The sequence below is a fragment of the Diabrotica virgifera genome, chromosome 3 (genome assembly GCF_917563875.1).
Source record: "Diabrotica virgifera virgifera chromosome 3, PGI_DIABVI_V3a".
Classification (NCBI taxonomy): domain Eukaryota; kingdom Metazoa; phylum Arthropoda; class Insecta; order Coleoptera; family Chrysomelidae; genus Diabrotica; species Diabrotica virgifera.
In genome coordinates, this window is record NC_065445.1 from 250,185,735 (window position 1) to 250,198,317 (window position 12,583).

At 31.3% G+C, this 12,583-nt stretch overlaps 1 protein-coding gene across 3 annotated transcripts in view; it reads right to left on the reverse strand.

Moving 5' to 3' along the window:
* The window catches only part of LOC126881679 (elongation of very long chain fatty acids protein AAEL008004-like), a 210,586-nt gene that overhangs the window by 83,483 nt on the left and 114,520 nt on the right, over window positions 1-12,583 (reverse strand). The window contains exon 1 of one of the 3 annotated variants that reach the window (XM_050646082.1): window positions 1,440-1,566. The exons of the other annotated variants lie outside the window; for them this stretch is intronic. The gene's annotated coding sequence lies outside the window, so the exon portion shown is untranslated. Of the gene's footprint in view, window positions 1-1,439; window positions 1,567-12,583 lie in introns of those variants that run through there. 3 annotated transcript variants of the gene reach the window in all.

Consider the following 12,583-nt stretch of genomic DNA (forward strand, 5'->3'; position numbering starts at 1 on the left):
ATTTTAAAAGTATCGAAAAAAAGCTTATTATTTGTTCTTTACAAAAGTTTACAGCATCAAAAATAAACGAGTTACACTGAAAAAAAAGTTGGCTCCTTTTTTTGGTAAAAAAATCGTGAAAACCTCCCTCTATTTAGCACCTAAATGAAATTATTCGTTTGGCTTTACCATCAATTTTAACTGTACGTGTATTGTATATGATCTGTAAGTTTGATTGGTTTGAAGTGCTTATTTTTGAAAACATTTGGTTTTATAGTAAAAAAAAAAATTTCTAAAAATTTTTGAAAAACTTCATTTTTTCAAAATAACTTAAAAAGTCTTAGTGATAAGAAAAATCTTAAAGAGTAAAAAAATGTAGGTTTTTCTATTATAAATATGCTAGTTTCATTTTGTTTCTCCGTAAGACAAAAATTGGTTAAGATATGGCTGTTCAAAATTTGCATACACTAGTGATTAGTGGCCATTCAAGCTTTCTCAATTATAACCCTTTCAAAAATAAACCCTTTAAACCGGTGAGACTGACAGATCATATAAAAAATAGATAGGTAAGTAAATTGCTTGTAAAGCGGTATTATTTTTAATTACTTTTATTTTATTTTTAATGCTAAAACTTTTGTTAACAATTAAAACAAAGCTTTTTATAAACACTTTAAAAAAGTTTAAATGGGTTTTTCCCGAAAAGTGCTTAATTTGTCGGTGATTTCACCTTGGAATATTCGATTTGGAATTATACGAATAAGAACGTATTTTTCATGAGTTACAACTTTGTTTTTATTTGATTGATAGACTTTACTGATATACCATTTTTTTGGGTTTTTTATAAGCTACACTTTTGCTAAGGATATTTTTTTCTATAAAATATTTACCTTTTGAGTTATTTGCGAAAAACCGTCTGAAAACGTAGTTTTTTATGTCGAAAAATCAACATTTTCAATGGCAAATAACTCGAAAAGTATTGACTTACGTAAAAAATTCTATAGAACAAAAGTTGCTTAAAATCAGTCAATTTATCCATTTCCGGTCTTATCTTGAACGTATGTTTTTTCACCCCCGAGAAGGGGGGGACTATCACCCCCCAAGTAAAAGCAACCAACGGCACAATTTCAACTTTGAAGTGGAGGATAAGTAGAACCTAAATCCAAATTTTCATGCAATTAGGAGTTGCCCCTGAAAATTACACGGTATCGACTAATTTCCCGTTCATTTACTGGGCTACCGAGAAAAATTGGAAATATGCTGCTTAGGATAGAAATCGATGGAAGGAGTTGGGATGTCCATAAATGGACGATAGAAGGCTAAGAAGAAAAAGACGGTCATCAGAGGAATCTCAATTGATATAATGTAAAATTTGCTAACTCGTAAATAATATAAATATTATAAAAAACGTAGAATTACCCTATTATTTTTATATGATCAAAATAATCAACAAAAATACTTACATATTACTTAAACGAACACTATCGTGTGAACTTGTATCGCATGAACTACTAAAAAATATACCTGTTTCTGTTTAATGACATTAAAACAATGAACTGATATCAACTACTAATGATTTTACATTTAAACTAAACGTTTACAGTTTATAAACGTATTTAGAACATTTGGATCAATTTGGTGTTGATTTAAGTCCACGATAAAGATGTTTAACATTTTTGAGCAATTTGTTGTTTAAGAATTAACTCTTTAAAACATGTAACACATCTAGACAGCTGATGATGTAAAAGGTATTAAGAAGTGACATTTTTTGGAAAATCTTGAAACTGGTGTAAAAATATTTGGACTATGTAACGTCGGATCTTTTGTTATGTAAAAGAAAGGCAAAACAAAGGATTAAGAAAATAAAATATTATGCTGGGGCCACACTAACGTTAACGTTTAACGTCCATTATCGTATTAATTTAGACAGCAAAAATTATGCACATTAAAAGAACTGGCCACACTTATTTTAGCGCATTTTAACGCGATAAGTGATGTACTGAAGTCATTTGATGTGTCGAAGCGACCGCCACTCGAGCTATCGCCTAATACTCCAGGGAAATAAGCTATGTTCGGGACACTCAAAGATCCAGGTAGCTGACTACTTTTTTAGTTATTGTAGACCTATAGGAAGAAAACCTACCTGTTTCCTGTCTAGAGTTCGCGTCCGGTTTTTAATTATTAACAATTTAGTGAAAAAATCGCGATTTTTTCAATTTTTTGTACCCCATTCAAAAGCTAAATAATTGACATAAAATTACAAAAATTAACTTTTTAGAACATTGAAAAACCTTCAAAATGCCGGTTTTTTTAAATTAAAAAGTTAATTTGTTGCTACGCAAACTACAAAATAAGTGAAAATCGTTATTTGTTAATAACTTTTACTAAAACTACTTTAGAACTTTAGTATTTCACCCAAAGTTGGGTGTTGGGATACTTAACAAACCCTCCAAATTTGAGACGGATCCATTTATTAGTTTAAAAGTTATTCTATTTGTTTATCCCAGAGACCTTTATTTTGCAATAACCTAAGACAGAAAATAATGAAGATACGGCAATTCTGCGTATGTCAAATGAAAGTAGAAAAGTGGTACCATCAAAATGTACTAAAAAAAGATAAAAAGATTATCTAATATAGTCAAAAATCCTAATACCAAATTTTTGAAATTTTGCAGTTTATAAACATTTAGAATACATAGCTTTAAAAATATTGTCCGTAGAAAAAATAATTTTACATATTATTCGAAAAGTAGTTATTTTACACGGATTTTTAAAAATGTAGTTCAATTGGTGACTAGTGGTGGTAAGTGAAGGGGGAGCTGGGAGCCGACAAATGCATGAGTTCAAAAACTAAAAAAGGCAACTTAAAACTACTATCATTTTCTATATCTCGGGATCTATTGAAAATATTTTGATCTTTCTTTTTTTAATTTGTATGTAATTTTTCTGTACATTACAAATATGCAATTTGTCTATTTGCAATTTGACATTTATTGATTAATAAACACTCTAATTTGTTTAAACAATTTTTGTAAAAATATTTTTCCCAAAAATCCATGTTTTTAATCATACCATCATTATTAATCATAGAAAAAGTTAAGGTATACTTTAAATAAATTATCTTCAATAAATGATTATCTAATAAAAATAATTTATTTATTAAATTATACTTTAACTTTTCCTATGATCATTAATGATAATATGATTAAAAAAATAGATTTTTGTAAAAAAATATTTTTTCAAGAATTGTTTAAACAAATTACACTGATTATTAATTAATAAATTTATAACCAAATTGCATATTTGTAATGTACGTAGAAATTACATACAAATTAAAAAAGAAAGATCAAAATCCATTGAGTTGATCCAGAGATACAGAAAATTGTATTAGTTTGAAATTGCTTTTTCGGTATTTTAACTCGGTGGATTCGTAGGTTCTTCTGTAACCGTTTGAACTACATTTTTGAAAAATCGTAGAGGGTGCCGTGAAGATACAATGTTTGTGTCAATTTTTTAACAAAAAATACAAATCTCATTCTTTAGAATGGCATCAATGAAATTCCTTAATTATTATAAACAAATTAGCTGTGAATTAAAAAAAAAACACATGGCTAACTTTGTCCCAAATGAACCCGGGCTAAATTTTTTTATTTGAAAATTCGTGTAAAAATACTAGCTTTTCGAATATATAAAAAGTTTGTTCCTACGGACAATATTTTTAAAGTTATTCTAAATATCTATAAACTACAAAATTTAAAAAATTTGGCATTAAGATTTTTGATTATATTAATTAATTTTTTTATCCTTTTTTAATATATTTTGATACTATAAGTCTTCTACTTTCATTTGGCATACCCAATTTTTTTCATGCCCAATGTTCATTATTTTCTGTCTTATGTTATTGCAAAATAAAGGTCTCTGGAAAAAACAAATAGAATAACTTTTAAACTAATTAATGGATCGGTCCCAAATTTTGAGGGTTTGTTAAGTACCAAAATACCCAACTTTGGGTGAAACCCTAAAATTCTAAGTTAAATTTATTAAAAGTTAGTAACAAATATCGATTTTCATTTATTTTGCAATTTGCGAAGCAACATATTAACTTTTTAACTTTCAAAAATCGGCATTTTGAAGGTTTTTCAATGTTCTAAAAAATTAAATTTTGTAGTTTTATGTCGACTGTTCAGCTTTTGAACGGGGTGCAAAAAATCGAAAAAATCGGGCCAATTTTGAATCAGGTAGGTTTTCTTCCTATAGGTCTACAATAACTAAAAAAGTAGTCAGTTACCTGGATCTTTGAGTGTCCTGAGAAAATCCTTATTTCTCTAGACTATACTTACGTACGACGTTATAGTAACTTGACTTAAACTTAATTGTTGAATGGGTTGCATATGCGAGTTCATTTTGAATGAAATAAAAGACAGACGTACTCTCAATCATTTATTGTAACTTCCAACGATCGCTCTCTACATTATGCAGAGCATCTTCAGGTCAACGGTTACAAGTCACTAAATGCTACAAATAAAAACCAGAGTTAGAACAATGTCTGGTTATAAAAGATGCTAAAAAAATCCATAAGATCAAGCCAATATTGAACAACAACGGGTTATTAAGACAGCAGACAAATACATACAGGGTTGCGAAAAAGTCTGGCAACACGGTAATTACTCGGAAACCGCCTGAACGATTTTTATGGTTTTTGGTGGGTGAGGGTCTTTTAATGTGGCCGATATTATAGTGGTAATTACATTGTTGTCAAATCTTCCGTTTTTCTGGAAATCTAATAAACTTTCTTATTTCAAATGGAACACCCTGTATATTTTTTGCGTTTTGGAATTCTTAAGGGATACTGATTATTTTCCATATGATATTCCCTATACCTAAATGCCATAATTTCGGAGTTATTGCTACATTTATAAAAAGAAAACTTAAGCAATTTATAAAAATCCATTTTTTCGGCCCGGGTAGACATTATTTTAGGTTCTTTGTATCATTGGAAACAAAAAAGGTTTGTTGTAATTTTTCTCTAAAGTTAACCGTTTTCGAGTTATAAACAATTTAAAACTGAAAAAACGAAAAATGACGATTTTTAAGGTTCAAAAACACAAGTAAAAAAAATAATTTTTGAAATTACAAAGTGCCTAAATTCAAGATCAAACCTTCTTCTATCAGATACCTATAAGAATTTTTGGCACGTTTTATTCTAAAATATTGTTTTTTAATTATTAATGAAGCGCATATGAGAGAACGGGCGATCGGGGGCTGCATTAACAACTAAAAAATAATATTTTAAAATAAAACAAGACCAAATTGCTTATCGGTAGCTGATAAAAAATAGGGCTTGAACTTAAATTTAGACACTTCGTAGTTTCAAAAATAATATTTTTTACTTGTGTTTTTGAACCTAGAAAATCGTCATTTTTCAATTTTTTTCAGTTTTAAGTTGTTTATACCTCGAAAACGATTAACTTAAGAGGAAAATTACAAAAGACCTTTTTGGTTCACAATGATCCAATGAATCTAAAATAATGTCTACCCGGGCCGAAAAAATTGATTTTTATAAATCGCTTAAACAATTTTTTTAATAAATGTAGCAATAACTCCGAAATTATGGCATTTAGGTATAGGGAATATCATATGAAAAATAATCAATATCCCTTAAGAATTCCAAAACGCAAAAAATATACGGGGTGTTCCATTTGAAATAAGAAAGTTCATTAGATTTCCAGGAAAACGGAAGATTTGACAACAATGTAATTACCACTATAATATCGGCCGCATTAAAAGACCCTCACCCACCAAAAACCATAAAAATAATTCTGGCTGTTTCCGAGAAATTGCCGTTTTGCCAGACTTTTTCGCAACCCTGCGGCAGCAACAAACGCCCTCATGTCTACAAACACATGCCAATGTATGCAGTCTGTAATTATGCAATGATAACGTGTTATCATTGCAGACTGCATACATTGGCATGTGTTTGTAGACATGAGGGCGTTTGTTGCTGTCGTTATGTGTACGTGCATAATATGTATTTGTCTGCTGTCTTAATAACCTTTTATGTATTATGTTGTTCAATATTGGCTTGATCTTATGGATCTTTTTAGCATCTTTTATAACCAGACATTGTGCTAACTCTGGTTTTTATTTGTACCATTTAGTGACTTGTAACCGTTGACCTGAAGATGCTCTGCATACTGTAGAGATCGAAACCGGGTGTCGGAAGTTACAATAAATGATTGAGAGAATATCTGTCTTTTACTTCATTAAAAATGAACTGTCATATGCAACCCATTCAAGAATTAAGTTTAAGTCAAGTTACTATAACGCAGTACGTGACTGACCGGCTTTATATTTCGAATAAGAGACTCATTGAGCTCTGTGATCTTTAATTTAATAATGAATGAAATCATCAAAAGCGGCAACAAAGGACGAAGATACAGAATGGGAAATAAAGAAGTAAAAATATTCTGTTACGCAGACGACGCAATATTGATAGCCCAAGATGAAGATTAGTCTGCAAAGATTAGTCCATAGATTAAACATAAGAGCAAAAGAATTCGATCTTATGACAATTTCATCTCAGAAAACTAAAAGAATAGTAATCAGTAAAGAACCAATCAGATGTAAAATAGAAATTGATATCAGTATTGAATAAGTAATGGAAATAAAATACCTTACATTGTCCGCTACGGAGACTTATACAAAGAAGTGAGAAATCAAGTACAAACAGCAAATAGACTGGCAGGATACCTTAATAACACTATATGGCGAAACCGACACATAAATCTATGTACTTACTTTACTTTACTCCTTTTGATTCCATTTGGAACATAGCGCCTCTACAGTCCCCCTCCATTCATCTCTGTTTCTGGCCAGGGTTTTCACCTCTTTCCATGTTAACAAAGTGTCTTCTAGCTCTCTGGGTAATATTTCTCTTCCAGGATGTCATTGGTTTGCCTTGTTTTCTTTTTCCAGTTGGTTGGTAATCCAGAGCTTGTTTGGTTATATCATCTTCATTTTTCCTTAATGTGTGTCCAATAAACTTCCATTTGCGTCTATTTATCGTTTTGGCTATCGGCTCTTGAATAGTTTTTCTCCAAAGTTCCTTGTTATTTATCCGATTTGTCTAAGGCATCTATTTACAAATGTTTGAACCTTTTGTATAATCTTTTTCTCTATTTTCCAAGTTTCTGCTGCATATAGCAACATGCTCTTTACATTTGTATTAAATATCCTGATTTTGGTTTTGGTTTTTAATTTATTGGACTCCCATGTTTTCTTCAGCATATAGAACGCATTTTGGGCTTTAGTTATCCTTCCATTAATTTCCTCTTCTATTCCACCGCTAGCGTCAATTATGCTTCCCAGATAGCAAAACTTCTGTACATTTTCTACTTCTTCTCCTTCAATGAATATTCCCATTTCTCTTTCCGTATTTATCTTTATAAGTTTGGTTTTTCTTTGGTTAATCTCTAATCATTTTTCTTGCTTCTATTGTCACCTTTTCTGTTTTTTTTCTGTATATGTTGTCTTTTTTCGGACACCAGACATATTTCATCCGCAAAGTCTAGATCTTCAAGCTGACCGAAAGCATTCCATCTAATTCCTGTTTTATTTTTTGTTGCCTTCTTCATGACCCAGTCGATTAAGATCAAAAATATGGTTGGAGATAGAATACACCCCTGTCTGACTCCACTGTCTATGTTGATTGGTTCTGTGAGTTTCCCATTGTGCATGATTTGTGCGGTATAGTTTTCATAGAACATTTTGATAATTCTTATGTATTTTAATGGAATTCCATATCTCCTTAATATTTCCCACATTTTTTCTCTGTTAATACGGTCAAAGGCTTGTCTAAAGTCAATGAAATTTATATAGATTTTGCTCTGCCATTCTATTGTTTGTTCTACAATGTTTCTTAATGTGTTAATATGATCTGTGCATGCTTTATTACTTCTGAAGCCCGCTTGGTTTGGTCTTCTTTCAACAACTGGTCTATAGTTTCTTTCATTCTTTCTAGTATCATCTATCATGACTTTACTCACTACTCACTGTAGAAAGTAGTGTTATTGCTCGCCAATTGTTGCAATACGTTTAATCTCCCTTCTTGGGTATCTTATTTTTTCTTCCGATGTTTCTCTATCTGCTTTCAGTAGTTCTGTGGTAATGTTATGTTATCTATTCCAGCTGCTTTACCTCTTTTCAGCTGTTGTATTGCTTTACTTACTTCTTTTTTTGTGAATTTCGATTCGGTGAAGCTCAGTTCTCCCTTTATTTCTTCATTTTCCACTTCGTGTTCTATTATTCTGTTGACATATACTTATCTAAAATGCTTGATCCATCTCTCAACTATTTCCTTCTCATTCTTCAATATTTTCCCGTTTTTGTCTTTTACATGCTCAACATTCATTTTTCCGCGCTATATTCGTTTTATATAGAGTTCCCATGTCGTTGTTTTTGCTGCGGTTTCTGCTTCTTTTTGTTGGTGCATATACATTAACAATTATTAGATTTTTATATTTTGCTTTGAATCTAGCGATTATTATTCTATCCGAGATAGCTTCCCATTCTATTAGGGCATTTGTTGTTTCTTTTGAAATCATGAATGCAACACCACTCTCGTGTCGGTCTCTTTCGCCACATTTTCCCTAGTATATAACCGTTTTGTCGTGTTTAATTCTTGTTTTTCCACATCCCTTCCATCTAATTTCAGATAATCCTAATATATTAATGTTATTTTTATCCATTTCTTTTGCCACTTGATGTGTTTTACTTATTTCAAACATTGTTCGGACTTTCCAGCATCCTATGTACGTTGTTTTTCTCAAATCCATTTCCGTGGCCTATTTAGTCATCGCGTTATCCGTCCTATTTCCGAGGCTGGTAGAGGTTTCTTTAGCAATAGTATTTTTTATGTGGAGAGGTCGCTAACTTCACGCACAACCCTCCTCCTTTCTCATCCTGGGCTTGGGACCAGGCAATGGTGGAGTTTAAATCTATGTAATACTGAGATAAAGTCAAGAATTATAAATCCAGTGTAAGACCAAAATGGCATATGAATCAGAAACAAGACCCGATACAGCCACAGCACAAAGACTACTGGAAACGGTAGAGATGAGAGTACTGGGAAGAATTACAGGAAATACGCTGAGAGATCAAAAGAGGAGTGAAGATAGTAGAACGAAAAATGTAACTTACAGCGTATGAACGAATGGACACTAAATAGAAAAAAAGAATGGAATAACCAAATACGCAGAATGGGGGAGATACGTATGGCCAAAATAAAAAGAGATAAATCAACAATTGGTAGAAGAAATATCGGCCGACCGCGCAAAAGATGGAGTGATAACCTTCCATAGAGATATCAATCCGCCAATGAACAAGCTGAATTGCTTATAAAGATGAAGAAGGAGAAGTATTTAGAAGATGAATATTCGCGAAGAGGTTTAATATTGTTATGACGCACAATAAAATATGTAATCAAAACTCACTGTACCGGGTGTCCCAATAAGAATGGCTCTCGGCCATATCTCAGGAACCGTTTATAGTACAACTTTGAGAAAAGAATATTTATGACTATTATTTTCATAATAGTAGGTCCACCGCTAGAGGGCAAAATTGAATATCAAAAATTAAAAAATCAAAATTTTACAAAATGTACCTAATGAAAGGGCACTGGAAATCCAATCATCGTATTCTTCATAAAATTCTGCGCATATTTGATTTCACAAGTAGTGTAAGTCTACCTTTGCAAATAAAAGGTGGGGGTGAGTGGGAACTTTCTTATGAAAAAACGGCTGTAAGTCCGGTTCTGCTAAATCAAATTTTGCATACTTGGTCTTGTTGAAAACAGCTCTTCTTCGTCAATGTAAGAGTCTTATTTGTAATGTAAGTCAGTAATATGCCAGCTAGTAGGCGTTATTTAATTATTTTCGGAAATCTAGTTTTCTTTGGAGAATATTAAATACAAGTATGCATTTTTAATCCTGTATTATAAAATTAGACCAAATTAGCAACATAATACCGAAAACCGCATGTCGATACCTTTTTTCTATCTCGTGATATCTTAAGAAACGTGTAAATTTTAAACAACTGTTAATGTCACCGGTAAACGAAGTTAAGGAAAAGTAGTGTGCTATGGAAAAATCAAAGAAATATTTTACAGATGGAAACGTATGTAATTAATTAAAACAACGATAACCACAAACCATACATACTCATAGACGTTTCTCGTAAATTGTCAAGGTCAAGACAGCAAATTAGTTACCATTCCAATCCAGAGATGTCGCTATCAGTCAATTCTCTTGTCATATTTAACAACTGACAGTTGACAATTAAATTAATTTGGTATTTACTTTTTATTTTACAGTTTGTGGCTTAATTATTTTATTATAGTGGTGTTACGTTTTTAATTAGATTTAATCACAATTTTAATCAATTGTATTAACCTCCTCTCCGTTTTTATGAGTAGACTTTTTAGTTTACATTGATCATCCCGTGTTGTGTTTCTCCACATTAAAAAAAACAATATAATAGATCCTGAAACAGTTTATTCCAATAGACAAGTGTGTCATCAACATTTCTATATATTTTTGGAAGTTTGTAAAAGATTATAAGGTATTTATCTAAACAATCATCCGACAAGATTCTTTCAAAAATTTTCATTCAACTCAATATTACACATCAGTGCTTTCACGTGACACATGGCAGTACCTAATGTGTAGCATTTTGAAAACAAATTTGAATATTTGAAGTTTTCAGTAAAACCGTAAAACGATGATTTTTGGTTATATTGGTATGTCAGCCCCGATTACAACACTACCTACTAACAGAACTTTTAGACAATACTTTTAGTAGGTATTTTTTATGTAGATGAAACTTTCAAGGTAATTTTAACTCATAGTATAATAATTATTGAATATTGAATTGTCTTTCTGTTGTTTTAATTTCCTGCGAAATTTCATCAAAAATCCCGCAAAATTTTTAATTTGAAATTCCCACGTAACCAAAATTTGTCAATTTAGTTCCCATTCCAATGAAGAGATGGCGTTAATTCGATCCGAAAGATTAACATGGCCGTGAAACGTCTAGAGTATGTATGGTTTGTGACGATAACACCAACAACACTATAAAATATAACAAAGAAATAAAAGCAACTACTTACTTAGTGACGACCTAAAGGTTCAAATTGTTGCCCATCATTTTCGATGCAAGCATTTACTCTTGACTTCAATCTACTCAAAAGTAGATTGAACAGCAGTCTCAATTTCTGCTTTCGCAATGATTTGAATGGCGTTTCGTATTCTCTAGATTCTAGATCATGTTTTCTCGAGTAGTTGGCCTAGCGGTAAAAACAAGGTCTTTAATTCGTCTCCATAATAAAAGTCTAAAACAGTTAAATCTGTTGCTATTCAATCTACTCTTGAAAGAGTAAATGCTTGTATCGAAAATGATGGGCAACAATTTGAACATTTAGGTAGTCACTAAGACTAAGTAAGTAGTTGCTTTTATTTCTGTGTTATATTTTATAGTGCTGTTTGTATTATTGTTGTTTTCATTAATTATATGCGATTACATCTGGAAAATGTTTATTTGTTTTTTCCATAGCACACAGCACACTACTTTTCCTTAACATCGTTTACCGGTGACAGTTACAGATGTTTAAAATTTACACATATCTTAAGATATCTCGAGATAGAACAAAGGTATCGACATGCGGTTTTCGGTATTATGTTGCTAATTTGGTGTAATTTTGTAATACAGGATTAAAAATGCATATTTGTATTTAATATTTTCCAAAGAAAACTAGATTTCTGAAAATAATTAAATAACGCCTCCTAGCTTGCATATTACTTATTAGGCTATTTCGAAAATAAGACACCTACATTGACGAAAAAGAGCGGTTTTCAACAAGATCAAGTACGCAAAATTCGATTTAGCAGAACCGTACTTACAGCCATTTTTTCATAAGAAGGTTCCCACTCACCCACCTCTTAGGTGGATTGGAAGAATACGAGGATTGGATTTCCAGTGCCCTTTCATTACGTAAATTTTGTAAAATTTTGATGTTTTAATTTTTGATATTCAATTACGCCCTCTAGCGGTGGACCTACAATTATGAAAATAATTTCCAGGCTTTTCCCGAGGCAACTTTTGTTATAAATATTTTTTTCTTAAAGCTGTACTATAAAAGGTTCCTGAGATATGGCCGAGAACCATTCTTATTGGGACACCCGGTACAAAATGATACCTAATGATTAAACATACATAATGTTTAATTCGTAAATTACAAAAAAAAGACACAGAGACCGGAAACAAAGTAAAAAAACACAAGTAAACACTAAATTATACAAAACGTGAACAAGGTTGGTTTACCTTTAAGCTTCTTTGATTCCGTTATTATTTATATAAGAGCTTGAGAACTGGCTAGACTAAAATCACTATCACTTTTTACATGAATGGATTACCGCTATTTTTAACATCAAACCTACAACAAACTGAAAGCGAAAACGAAACTCTCGGTTTATACACGTAGACAAACGAAACTATATAAATATATTAGAATAATTATAAAAGTGAAAGAAAAATGATAAACATATTAGTAACA